The 14,414-nt window shown below is 45.3% G+C and overlaps 1 long non-coding RNA gene and 1 pseudogene across 1 annotated transcript in view; both read left to right on the top strand.

Annotated features, from left to right (window-relative positions):
- The window catches only part of LOC114004630 (uncharacterized), a 6,344-nt gene extending 3,676 nt beyond the window's left edge, over positions 1-2,668 (top strand). The window contains exons 2-3 of the long non-coding RNA XR_003546746.1: positions 1,839-1,973; positions 2,589-2,668. This is a non-coding gene — a long non-coding RNA (uncharacterized LOC114004630). The remainder of the gene's footprint in view (positions 1-1,838; positions 1,974-2,588) is intronic.
- A 6,253-nt stretch (positions 2,669-8,921) lies between these two features.
- On the top strand, positions 8,922-10,235 carry LOC102480360 (importin subunit alpha-1 pseudogene; annotated as a pseudogene).
- Positions 10,236-14,414: the final 4,179 nt, after the last annotated feature.

Below are 14,414 nucleotides of genomic sequence, written 5' to 3'. Positions count from 1 at the left end.
ATCGCTGAGCTGGACGCCCCGCAGGTGCAGGGGCAGGGCCAGGGCCAGGGCCAGGGCCAGGGCCAGAGGACACCGCTTCCTCTCCGGGAAGCCAACGCCGCTGAAGCCCTAGAGCGCAGCGGGTCCCTTGTCCCAGTCTCCGCGTCTGTGGGCGACCCGGCAGCCACAGTCGGGACTGCTGGGGCCAAGCCAGACTTCTCGTTTGATTTTAGTGGTGACGCTTAACCCGCTGGACAAGCAGCACAAACTCTCGTACTTTTTAAAACTTGTATTTGCGGAGCGAAATACAACAGCTAGACTCGAGGGGTACACGGATGCGAGGTGTCAGCGTAGCTACGTCGCGTTTCCTATTCGGAATACCGCGCTCTGCCCCGCCAGCTCCTCTTTGCTTCTGGCATTGGAAAACAGGCAAATTCTCCTCCACGAAGCTGTTCTGCAGCGGTTGTCCTGAAGACAGTCAGCTTAAGCAGTTATATTTTCTGTCTTCTGCTGGTCAAGGCAAATGGCCAAGGCCAGGATTTTCGGGGATGCTGAAAGGCCAGCACGTCAGTTTCCATGCCTTGCTCTCTGCTGGGCTGTTTCCACCACTTGGGGCACCAGTCGCTTCACGGGGCACGCTGATAAAAGGCATCAGGATCTGACCGCTTGCTCTTGGTCTCTTGCCTGCTCTGCCAGGATGATGAGTTGTGTCCAAGGTTGCATTTACTTTCTCATCGTCTGGGCTGCTTTTATGTATTTATTTATTTATTTTGCTATAGGGCTTGTGCGCTTGCCAGACAGACAGAGACAGAGAGATAGAAAGCGAGAAATCGACCCCCAGGGGTGTTGGCCACGCCAATCCTTTCTCCTCCATTCTCCTCTTGGGATCTTCGGCATGCACGCACACACGCCCGGCGTGAGTTTAAACCTACCGGGTTGGGGTCGCAAACCGTGATCGACTGACTACATGTGAGTCCAGCAACATAGCCATTACACTAACTGCTGGTCCCTCCTCTGGGCTTCTGAGGGCTGGTTTTCTATTCTCATTTTGGAACATAGCTTGACAAGGAATTGGATGAAAGGGTGGACAGTTTACATTTCATCTTCCTTTGCTTTTGTTTAATCTCCCTCTTTGGTGGTGGTCAGGAAGGTGCATGTGAGGATGAAACTAAGGGAGGAAATTAGAAACAGCAAGAAGTGGAGAGTGGAAAATTCAGGGAAGCCATACAGTTTTCATATTAATGGAAAACGAGAACATAAAATAAACTACACACCTCTGTAGGGACATGTTGGGAGAGAGGCCCTGAGGATGTGGGGACGTGCTCTGAGCAACCGCCACCTGTCCCTTTGGGCTATGGCAGAACCTTGCAGCTTGTCCTTTCCTTGAGCAAAGGGTGGAATTTTCTAGGGGCCTCCCAACAGATACATCTGATGGAATTCAGGAACATCCAGACCCCAATTAGCAAAGCCCATCACCTGCTCTGCCTCTGAGATTCTAGAGCCTTATCAACACTCCTTTGATGTTTTAAGAAAGTATCCTCCCCACACCTGCAGCTGGGCCGCTCTCCACTAGATAAGAAGGTTATTGGGATTTCTCTTTGACATGGAGGTAGCCAAGAGATAGGCCTGGCCCAGTACGTCTAAGCCCTTGTAGATTTGCTACCTGCCTCTTCCTGTCTGTAACATGTCAGCGTATCTATGGAATGTCATGAAATACATGTATGTAGTGTCACTTTGCCCAGCCTGTAAATAAAGGCACCCAGTTTGGGCAGCCTAAGTTGCTTGGGCTCCCTAGGCTCAGGCCTCCTGTGTCCATCGCTACTCTGTCTCTTTGTCTCTTTCTTTCTGCTTCCTCTTAGATGGAGCTACGTCCGAGGCAGATGCTGACAGATTGATGCTAAAAACCTGGGCCCTAGACACCCCAATTTCTGGATAACTTGGCTACTGGATGATCCCTGCATCCTGTCTCCCACCGTTCTCGGCTACTTCCGGAGGTAAGTGAAGGGCTGGGCGGTCTCTGTCCCTGGCGGCTTGGCTCTGGCTTTCTGTATTCTATCACTGCTTCTGCTTTCACTCCCCTAGAAATTCAGCTATTACATAGAAGGCTACGTAGTAAGGAGGTATGTTCCCTTGTGTAAAGGTCTTGGGCGTAAAAACAGACTTAAAATTCTGTGAGCCACACTGGGCAATAGAAATGTTATGCCATTGTTGGGTGCATGGTATTACTTTTTTCTCCCGTGAAATACACCCTTCTGGACTGTACTGTGAAGATTTCGCCAAAGGATTGCTCCGTATCCTTGTGGTTTTACATCAGCTGCCATTTCGCTGCCAGAACACTAGAGATGAAGACGGACAGTCGCCACCTTATTGCGCTTGCTTTGTGCCAGGATTACAGAGCCCTGTTCAGTGGAAGGCCTGTGAGTTCTTCAACTCCTGAGCACTTTTAAAGTCCTTTCTCTTTACGAGATAGCTCTGCAGCAGCTATGTTGGTGCCTGATCCCAACAGCCACAGACAAGATCTGTGCTTTTCACAGCTGGAGGCGAGCAACGTAGTTATTTTTCAGACAGTCTCCATGCTAATTTCTTTCTTTCTTTTTTTTCTTTGAAAGGTTTTTGCTACAAGGCGCTTGCGCTCAACAGAAGGACTGAGACAGATAAACAGAAAGCGAGAAATCACCTCCCAGAGGGGATGGCCACGCTGCAATCCCTTCTTCTTCGTTCTCCTCTCAGGATCTTGGGCATGCATGCACACGCGCCCGACATGAGTTTAAGCCACCAGGTCCGGGACTTGAACCATGGTTGACTACATGGGAGTCCAGTGACGTAGCCATTACGCTAACTGCTGGTCCCCTCATGCAGCATTTCTCAAGAAGCCTACTGATTGATTCTGGCCCGGAGAAGGCTATGGCACCGTTCATCTCTATGGAGATCCCAGGAGTCAGCGTGGGTAACAGGCTATCTCTCACTGGCCCTGCTCACAAGGAAGAGCTCTTGTATTTATTAAGTCAGGCTAATCACTCAGTACATCCAAAACCATTTCCCAAGTGTTAATGGAAATTGATCATTATTGTCCTTGGTACCTGGAAGTCAGATCCTTGAAATGAACTGATTGGGGAAAAAATTGGTGTCTGCTTATGCCGCGTGCTCCTATAAAAATATTCCATACCTGGCATCAATGCAGCAATGCCATACTTCAATTTGGAAAACCTGATAACCTTGAACTCCCTCTGAAAGAGCTCTTAGCAGCTAGTGCAGAGACCACACCTAATCCAACTGCCCCGCCTGGCTCCTTCTACTTCCCCTCCCCTGTTCAAGGTTTTATCTAAAGAACTTCCAGGAAAAAACTGCCCCTGGGGATGTTTTGCAGGAATGTCTAAGCAGCAATTTACAAGAAGGGGACACCTCTATGCTTTCTGTCTGTCCTGTTATAAGCAAAAGGGGACAAACCACACAGGAATGTTTACCCTATAGTATACTTAAGGAATTTAGACAAGCTATCAATGAATATGAAACCAGTGGTCATTACATTACAGGGATGATAGGCAACACAGCCACAAGCTATGAGCTTACAATCAATGACTCGAAAGTGTTGGTAAAAATTGTAACTACTCCTGTCCAATATACAGTTTGGAGACAAGAGTTCGAAGACGGATGCCATCAGATGGCTGCCGATAATGTAATAAGAAACCCAGAAGTGACTGCTGAAATGTTGTCAGGGACTGGCAATTATGCTACTAATGAGCAACGGTCCCACTTGCCACCAGAAGTCTTTGGGCAAATAGACACCTTGCCACTCATGCATGGAGGAAAATACCTGATTCTTCTGGGGGTTGCCTTTCTTTTGTTAAGATGCATCCAGGGCCACGAGAAACCTATGACTTATTTATAGACAGGTTGCAAAGATCTTCGTACCGGCAAATAGAGAATGCAGATGCAGCTGAGGCACTGTCAAAGCAACTGGCCTTTGCCAATGCTAACTTTGACTGTCAGCGGGTAGGTAGTAAAAGGTATTTAAGGCAAGCCCGCCACCTCTTTAGCAGACGTGATAAAGTCGTGTCAGATAGTAGGTACTAAAAGCCAGGAATCAGGAGTGTTGACTGCAGTATTGAGACCTCCAAATAAAACAATACTGTCGATGTGGAAAAGAGGGACATGTTATCAAGGATTGTAAGGAAAAACAAAGGGAACCTTCGTCAAAATGTAAACGCTGTGGTGAAGGCTTTCATTGGACTAGCCAGTGCGGCTCTTCTACTGATGTGTCCGGAAACCCAGTACTGGGCATGCCTCCAGCCCAAGACCCAAGGAGGCATCACTCTGGTCCCAATCCAACTCAGGTACTGAGGAGACATTTATGACTCCATTCATGCTATACCTGGGAGTGCTGGCATTGATTTAAGTGCCCAAGAGGATGTTTCTTTAAGCTTACCAGGAGAGGTCTCCCTAGTAAATAGTCAGTTATCAGGACTTTGAAGAATGGACATGCTTAGAACTTAAAACACAAGACAGCCTCTGGTGACCTTGCAGCCCTGTCGCCATAGCAACGTAGCAACTCCTAGTGACCTTGGAGCCCTACTAACAGCCTACCCTGAGTTAATCCTTTCTCATCCCTAGGGTGCTGGGAGCTTTTTGTTCATGGTCAATTGCTTTGTTTAATGTCTTTTAAAAGGATTTTTTCCCAATAATTAACATCTGAAACTGTTATCAAGAACGATGTTTTGTTCTACATTGGGAAATTTGTTAAACAGTTTTTATTTGTTTATAAAAATACATATCTATAAGCTGCTGATATGTACAGTGACTCAAAAATTCTGATAGATATGTTAAGTCTTACAGATGAAGTTACAAGCTAAAGGGTATCAGATTTCCCGGGCTAGGCAAAAGAACAAGAGATAGGCTTTGGCAAGCCTTGGCATAATGGCAATGTTGCTGGACTCCCATGTAGTTAACCTTGGTTCTAGTCCCAGACCCGGTGGCTTAAACTCATGCAGGGTGCATGTGCGTGCGTGCCCAAGATCCCAAGAGGAGAATGGAGGAGAAGGGATTGTGGTATGGCCATCCCCCCTGGGGGATGATGTCTCTCATTCTGTCTCTCTGTCTTTCTGGCGAGCAAAAACCTCTCAAAAAAGCAAAAACAAAACAAAACAAAAGTGACAAACAAAATACACAGCTTATCTAATTAAGCAGAAGTAACAAGTTCTCCAAAGACTTTTTTTTTGAGAGGTTTTTCGCTATAGGGCGCGTGCACTTGCCAGACAGACGGAGAGAGACAGACAGAAAGCGAGAAATCACCCCCCCAGGGGGATGGCCATGCCACAATCCCTTTTCCTCCATTCTCCTCTCAGGATCTTGGGCATGCACGCACACGTGCCTGGCGTGAGTTTAAACCACTGGGTCCGGGACTCAAACCGCGGTTGACTACGTGGGAGTCCCGCGACATAGCCATTACGCTAACTGCTGGTCCCCTCCAAAGACATATTTATAAAGAAAAAAAAAACAAGGTCGGAAAAAAACAGTAAGTATTAAAGAGATGTGGAAAAAAGATACAAATGTAATGATGTATTCTTCATGGTGAAGGCTTGAGTCACATCGAAGAAAGTCTGAAAGGGAATTGTAAAGAATAAAAATATTTCATGAAAAGATGTATATATGACAGATGACATCTGAGGTGGCCATAAAACAATGGGCCACCCTATTCGGTGAAATATAATGAGACACCTAATTTACTAGTTTAGAGTTTGTTGATAAAAACAAACCTTCTCGGGAACCAGCAGTTAGCGTAATGGCTATGTCGCTGGATTCCCACGTAGTCGACCGCGGTTCGCGTACCAGACCTGGTGGCTTAAAACTCACACCGGGCGCGTGTACGTGCGTGCCCATGATCCCGAGAGGAGAATGGAGGAGAAGGGATTGCGGTGTGACCATCCCCCCCGGGGGGGGATTTCTCACTTTCTGTCTCTATGTCTCTCTCTGTCTGTCTGGCGAGCGCACGCGCCCTATAGCGAAAATCTCTCCAAAAAAAAAAAAAACCCTTCTCTCTCTCTCTTTCTCTCTCTCTCTCTCTATTTTTTTGGGGGGGGAGGGGAGAGGATTTTGCTCCTAGTGTTTTTGGTTAAGTTTTCTTCTTTTTGAGAGGTTTTTGCTGTAAGGCACATGCACTCACATGGAGAGCAAGACAGAAAGACAGAAAGCAAGAAATCACCCCTCCAGGGGGGACGGCCATGCCGCAATCCCTTCTCCTCCATTCTCCTCTCAGGATCTTGGGCACACACACACACGCACCCGGTATGAGTTTAAGCTACCAGGTCTGGGACTCGAACCATGGTCAAGTACATGGGAGTCCAACAACATAGCCATTACGCCAACTGCTGGTCCCTACTTGGTTTAATCTATAAGATTTATAGTACTATAGAGTGGAGAGAGTTTCACTCTACAGAAAAGAGTTCGAGGAGAAACTGAGACCTTAGCATTGGGCACAATATTTAATGTTAGTCTAAGTATGGGGTTAAGAAAATAAAAAACAGTATTATATAATTTATTAAATAATTTGGAAACATCTGAGACATTAAAATAAACTAGATAAGTGCATTTGGGATTGCTGATCATGGAAAGATGTGAACTTTCTCCAACCAAGAATGGTTAAACTTGTTTTATGTGGAAAAGTACTGTGATTAACATGCACCATAAAAAATAAGGTTTTGATTATGTAAAAATTACAACTATCACTTTTATATATCATTAAGATTTCTGTGTATATTTTAGACAAATTTATATATCTGCTGTACAAGTTTTCTTTTATTAGGCTCTAAAGTTTGTTGGGAAAGCTCTGTATGAAGGGAAAATGTAGAATATTAAAAATCTTCCAGAGTGTTCTATTGAGTTTTATTGCCCTCTTCTGCTGTTGAATTTTTATCAACTTTTTTTTTTTTTTTCAAAATGCTGGGAAGATCATTAGACAAATTTTGTGTCTTATGCTGTAATGTTTTTTTTTTCTTTTTTTTGGGAGAGGTTTTGCTATAGGGCGCATGTGCTCACCAGACAGACAGAGAGAGACAGAGAGACAGAAAGCGAGAAATTGCCCCTTAGGGGGTATGGCCACACCGCAATCCCTTCTCCTCCATTCTCCTCTCAGGATCTTGGGCACGCACGCACACGCACCCAGCGTGAGTTTTAAGTCATCAGGTCCAGGACGCAAACCGTAGTCGACTACATGGGAGTCCAGCGACATAGCCATTACGCTAACTGCTGTTCCCAGCTGTAATGTTTCTAAACACTCATATGTCAGTGTTTGTATTCGACCCAAGTTTCATTAACATACTAAAAAGGAATGAAATATTTATTCATTAAAGTCATGAGCCATTCATGTGTTAAAAGAAAGTGAACAATAAAGATTCTTAATATCCAAAACTCCAAATGTGCTAACATTTTTTTTCTTGAGAGATTTTTTCTATAGAGCCCATGTACTCACCTGAAACACAGACTGATGGAGAAAAAGAAAGTGAGAAATCACACCCTCCTCAGGGAAGATGACCACACCACAATCCCTTCTCCTCCATTCTCCTCTCCAGATTTTGGGGATGCACATATACATGCTTGGCGTTGAGTTTTAAGTTGCCAGGTTCGGGACTTGGACCATGGTTGAGCCATGGGGCATTCCAGCACCATAACCATAATACCACCCGCTGGCTCCAAGCTAATATTTTTAAGAGAGACGTTTCTTACTGAATTGAGCAGAATTCTACAACACAAGTATGAGTGGATGCTCATTTTTACTACCTCAGGCTAGGAGTCTTTCCATCTTCCACACCTTCTCATAAAATATTAGAAGACAGGTGATGTGGTGGTTGAGGTGCTGGACTCCAACATGGCTGACTGTGGTTCAAGTCCTGGAACTGGCAGCTTGAAAATCACTTCAGGCCTGTGTGTAAACATGCCCAAAATTCCAGGAGGAGAGTGAAGGATAAAGGATTGTGTTGTGGCCATTCCCCCAGAGGGTAAATTCTCACTTTCCCTCTCACTGTTTCTGTCTCTCTCCAGTGAGCACACACACCCGGTGACAAAAAATCTTTAAAACAAATTGCAACATTCAGAATACTGACACCACATGCTGTCAAGGACAGGGAACAACAGAAACTCTCATTCATTGTTGGTGAAAAGCAAATTGGAACACTTACTTTGGAAGACGATATGACTGTGTTTACATGAGTAAATCTCCTCCTACCACGTTACCCCGCAGTTGTGTACCTTGGTATTTACCAAAACTCGTTGAAAACTTACGTCTGCACACAAGCTGCATGCGGTTGTCTACAGCAACTTTGTCCTTAAATTCTAGAACTCGGAAGCAATCTAGATGTCTTCCCAAAGGTGAATGCGTAAATAAAACGTGGCATATCTACTCAGTATCTGAAATGCATATTATTAAGTGGAAAACGCCAACCTTTTTAAAAAGGCTATAAACTGTAGGATTCCAACGATGTGACATTTTGAAAATATAAAACCTATGGAGACAGTAAAAAAGAGTGGTGATTGCCAGGAGTTGAAGAGTGGCGATGAAAAGGTGGAGTGGCGCCATCTTAAGGCTGAGCCGTTTCCCTCTCACTGTGGGCAGCGGATCCCCAGGGCAGCAGATCCCCAGCCTGTGAGCCCTGCACCGCCTCTTGTGGGAGCCTGGGCTGTCTGTGCCGCTTTCTCCCTTCGTCTCATAACCATGTCCACCCAGGAGAATGCAAATTCACCTGCTGCCCATCTTAACAGATTCAAGAATAAGAGAAAAGACAGCCCGGGAATGAGGCGGCCAAGAATAGAAGTTTATGTGGAGCTGAGGAGAGCTAAGAAGGGTGACCAGATGCTGGAAAGGAGAAGCTAGTTCATTTCCCGATGATGCTACTTCCCCACGGCAGGAAAACTGCAACAACCAGCTGTTGATGTCACTGTCAAAGGCGTTAATGGCAACAAGATGGAGTCAGCTCCAGGCTCCTCAAGCTGCGAGGAAGCTGCTTTCTAGGGAAAATCAGCCCCCATAGACAACATCATCCAGGCTGGGTTGATTCCAAGATCTGTGTCTTTCCCGGGCAGAAATGATTATAGTCCTGTCCAGTTTGATTCTCGTGGGCACTCGCTAACAGTGCTTCCGGGACGGCAGAACAAACCAGGCTGTGGAGGACGAAGATGCTATCCCAGCGCTCACTTCTCTGTTGGCCTCTCCCCGGCACATCAGTGAACAAGCCGTGTGGCACTAGGAAACATCGCGGGGGAGGGTTCAGTTTCCAGGACCTGGTTATCAGGTATGGGGCATCGGGCCCGCTGTTGGCTCTCCTTGCAGTTCCTGATGTCATCGTTAGCATGTGGTCTCTCACGTAACCTTACCCGGACACGCTCAAACCTCTGCTGCAGCAGGAACCCTGCACCCTACTAGATGCTGTTGAGCAGATTCCTCCTACTTTAGTTCATCTTCTGCATCAGGATGATCCTGGAGGATTAGCAGACACCTGCTGGGCCATTTCCTACCTTACCGATGTTCCAAATGAACGGATTGAAACGCTTGTGAAAACAGTTGTTCTCCAACTTGGGAAGGCTCTCGGAGCTACCGAATTGCCCATTGTGACCCCTGCCCTAAGAGCCATAAGTCATATTGTCGCTGGGACAGATGGATAGACCAGGTTGTGATAGATGCTGGAGCACTCGCCATCTTCCCCAGCCTGCTAAGCAACTCCAAAATGAATATTCAGAAGGAAGCTACATGGACAATGTCCGACATCACCGCTGGTCGGCAGGACCAGATCCAGCAGGTAGCGCATCCCGGGTTAGTCCCGGTCCTTGGTGGCATGCTCTCCAAGGCTGACTTTAAGACGCAGAAGGAGGCTGTGTGGGCTGTGACCAGCTACACAGGCGGCAGAACCGTGGAGCAGATTGTGTACCTCGTCCACTGTGGCATCACAGAACCACTGATGAACCTCTTACCTGAGAAAGATAGCAAAATTATTCTGGTTGACTTAGATGCCTTTTCAAATCTTTCAGGCTGCTGAGAAGCTGGGAGAAACTGAGAAACTTAGTAGAAGGATCAAAGAATGTGGAGGCCTGGATGAAATTGAAGCCCTACAAAACCACGAAAACGAGTCTGTGTACAAGGCTTCATTAAACTTGCTTGAAAAGTATTTCTCTGTAGAGGAAGAGGAAGATCAGAATGTCATGCCCGTAGCTACTCTGACGGCTACCCCTCCCAAGTGCAGGGTGGGACTCCTGGGGCCTTTAACCTCTAGACTGCACAGCTGAGGCACAGAGGGGTTTGTCCTCTGCCGTTTGGTATCAGTTTGTCTTACTGTTTCTCTACCGAGAACTCTTTTTTTTTTTTGGAGAGATTTTCGCTATAGGGCGCATGCGCTCGCCAGACAGACAAAGAGAGACATAGAGACAGAAAGCGAGAAATCACCCCCCAGGGGTGATGACCACGCCGTAATCCCTTCTCCTCCACTCTCCTCTCGGGATCTTGGGCACGCATGCACAAGCGCCTGGCTTGAGTTTTAAGCCACCGGGTCCAGAATGCGAACCGCGGTCGACTACGTGGGAGTCCCGTGACACAGCCATTAAGATAACTGCTGGTTCCCTACCGGAGAACTCTTTTTAAATGTGGTTGTTATTATAGCACTTTTTACAATGAAACTGTACTTGAACAGTTCCAAACTGTACATACTGTATGAAGCTTGACCTCCTTGATCTGTTTCTTATTTCTATGTGGAACTTCATACCTTGGAACACCCTCTAAATAAAATTAAATTCCACCCTTTTCTTTACTTTAAAAAAAAAAAAGAAAGAAAGAAAGAAAAGGTGGATCCTAGAGAAATTTTAGGGCAGAGAAACGATTCCGTCTGATACTGTAATGGTTCTACACATCACTGTACGTTGGTCAAAGCCCGAGTGTACTGCACCAAGAACAAACCCTAATGGACCATGGATTTCAGAGGATGGTCTCTTCCTTTTTTTTAATTGTCAGAGAAAGACGAAAAGACTGGGTGTGGTGGGTGGCAGGAGTGGGGGACGGAGAAAGCACCACTCAATGGTATATAGTCACACTGCAATCCCTTCTCCATTTCTCCATTTTGGGCCTGCACACACACACACATCCTCCACATGATTTTTAAGCCACTAGGGCCAGGATTCAAACTGCAGTCAACCATGTGGCATCTGGCTCTATTAACCACCAGGCAACAGGGCCAGACCTAGGGGTTGCTTTGCGTAGGTTCATTGATTGTGCAATTGTACCAGTCTGGCAGGAGACGTTGATCACAGAGAAGACTGTGCACACGTAGGTGCAAAGCATGTACAGGAACTCGTGCTTTCTCCTCAGTTTTGTTGTGAGCCTAAGCTGCTCTAAAAAGTAAACTTTATTCATGAAAAATAACGAACCTCAGCCTATACGTATGGGCTTTTGCTTTTAGTCACTTCTTTCCTATTTGTTCACATGTGAATTCTGCTTCTTACAGATGTTACACTACATTTTAAGGGATGTGAGAAAGCAACCTTCATCACATGGAGCCCTGAGACTGTTTTATAAATGCAGTTGTTGACTGAACGGGCACAATCACCGGGCAACATCTTCAAGGGGAAATGCTGTAGATTAAATAGTGTCAGATGCTCATGTAGAGGCATCATGGAAAGTCTGCTTCCTTTCTTAATTAAAACCTCACTCTGCCCCAAGGATAATGATTCCCTTGCAAACATTTGAAGAATGTATTCCTTTTCCCGCTCCCCTCACAATCGGGGACGGCCTTCATGGAAGGCCTCTTTCTCCCTTTCTTGCCTTTTCCTCTTGTCTGAGATGTTTGTATCTTTTCCTCCAGCTTCAGTGAGCACTTTAGGTTTCTTGCTTCTAAAGTTTAATCTCTACTCTGTACTCGTACCTAAACCTCCAAGCCATCTACCCCTGTCACATGACCATAAAACACCCCAACCTATGTACTCAGTAAAAAGTGATTTTAATATTCTCCATAGGAATGAACAGTAAAAATGAACAGCAAAAGTAAAATATGATTGCCAGATTTACCCAGATATGTTATGTTTTTAGCATTTAAGTATTTTTTTTTTTTTGAGAGGTTTTTGCTATAGGGCGTGTGCGCTCCTCAGACAGACAGAGAGAGACAGAAAGCGAGAAAACACCCCCCGGGGGGGGGGGGGCCACGCCGCAATCCCTCCTCCTCCATTCTCCTCTCGGGATCTTGGGCACCCATGCACACGCGCCTGGCGTGAGTTTAAGCCACCGGGTCCCGGACTTGAACTGCAGTTGACTACATGGGAGTCCAGCAACATAGCCATTACGCTAACTGCTGGTCCCAGGATTTAAGTATTTTACATGCTAGATATTTAACCTGCATATTTTGTTTACAGGGATGACCAATGTCTTCCCTATAAAATAAGTAAACACCACAAAGATTTTTTTTTTTTGGTCTGCTTTGGACACTGTTATATCCCAAGTGCCTAGAATAGTCACTCATAGATACTATTACTCAATAACTATTTATTGAACAAATGGGTGGATCTATCTTTCATGAAACCAACTTTAAAATTAAATCAACTTCATTAGGAGGCTGGCGGGTGGCATGGTGGTTAAAGGCGCTCAACTCCCACGTGGCTTACTGTGGTTTGAGTCCCAGAACTGGAGGCTTGCTTTCTAACTCTTTCTTTAATCAAACTGGAAAATAATAATAATAAATAAGGTTTAAAATTGTAAAAAAAAATTAAATGACCTTCATTTTTAAAAGTGGAATTTCCAAATCAAAGGCATCAAAATTTTCAAAGCTCTTTTATAAATGCAATGGTTATTGCAGATGGTGCTATAGTCATCTCATACTTGGAGGACAGGTGAAATTAATTGTAGACCAAAAGAATGTTAAAAAGAACCAGGCTCCTTGGTGACATCATTAAGATGAAGCCCTGATCAATTTCCCCTAGTTTGCCCCATTTGCAAATTTCTCATCAAAAAAAAATTTTTTTAGAGAGATTTTTTACTGTAAGGCATGTGTGCTTGTGGGAGAAACAGAGAGAGACAGAGAGACAGAAAGTGAGAAATCATCCCCAAGAGGGGATGACCACACTGCAATCCCTTCTCCATTATCCTCTCAGGATTTTGGGCACACATGCACACACACCTGGTGTGAGTTTCCACAAGCTGGGCCCAGGACTTGAACTGCAGTCAGCCATGTGGGCATCCAGTATCTTAACCACTACACTACCTGCTGGTCCTGCAAATTTCTCATTTAATGAGTCCTAATAACTACACCTAAGCAGTTGGGCTGAACATATGTCAATTATAAGGTTCCTAATTTTCAGACATACCCTATTTTCTATTGTAATTCTGATTTATATCTAATCATTTTCTATCTCTGAAAGGTACAATTCCAGGAAATGTGAACATATACTATTAAAAGTTGATGTTAGCCTTCACGTTCTGTCTCTCAAAGCTAACAGCTTCCCATTGCTCTTAAAATAAGACCCAAATTCTTGCCCATGGCCTGTGAGGTCCTGCCCACTTCTCCAACTTTTTCCCGCACAACCCAGTCACCCTCTCCCTCACGGTGATTCAGTGACATTGGGTGTATGTAAGCCCCACAGTCACATCGAAGTCTTTCTTGCCTAATCAATGAATTTGCACTTGCTGTTCTCTCTACCAGCGTGGTTTACTTCCATGACTGAGTTTTCCTCAGGTATCAGCTCAGAGCCTATGTCCCCCAGGTATTCTCTTCATCTCCATTTTCTTCATTGTACTTTTTACAATCTTCTTCTTCTTCTTCTTTTTTTTTTAATTGCCAGAGAGTGCATGTTCTCACAGAAAGAGACAAAGACAGAGAAAGAAAAAGAGGGAGAAAGTGCCCCTTCATAGGACGTGGTTATTCTGCATTACCATCTCTTCCATCTACCCGTCGGTCAGAATTTGGGGCAACACACATTTGCCTGATACCTTTTCCAAGCCTCTGGGGTCAAGATTCACACTACAGTCAGCCGTGTGTGATTTGGTTTCCCCTAACCACTGGGTTTTGGAGCTGGGCCTACAATCTGACATTTAATATGTATTTACCATCTTGCTTATTATCTTTCTCCCTCTCAGTTTGGCCTACAATCTGACATTTAATATGTATTTACTTTCTTGCTTATTATCTTTGCTCCTCTCGGTTGTATTCATGTCCATGAGTGTGTGGTTCTTGTCTCCAGCTCGCCTTTGCATCTGTAACTCCTAGGATGGTGCTTAGCTAATATACCTAATCGTGGTGTATGCACTGGCCCCATGGTCTACAGATAAATAAAGCCAGATCCCACGTGGCTGGCATGGTTTGAATGCCAGCTCCTGCAGCTTGAAAAATATTTCCTGCCCCAAATCCTGACAGTACAGAGAAATGGAGAAGGGGCTGTGGCCTCACCAGACCCCACTGGGGCAGGTTTTCCCCCTC

Source organism: Tupaia chinensis, unplaced genomic scaffold (genome assembly GCF_000334495.1).
Source record: "Tupaia chinensis unplaced genomic scaffold, TupChi_1.0 Scaffold139422_1, whole genome shotgun sequence".
Taxonomy (NCBI): domain Eukaryota; kingdom Metazoa; phylum Chordata; class Mammalia; order Scandentia; family Tupaiidae; genus Tupaia; species Tupaia belangeri.
This window is presented reverse-complemented; position numbering and strand designations above follow the sequence as displayed.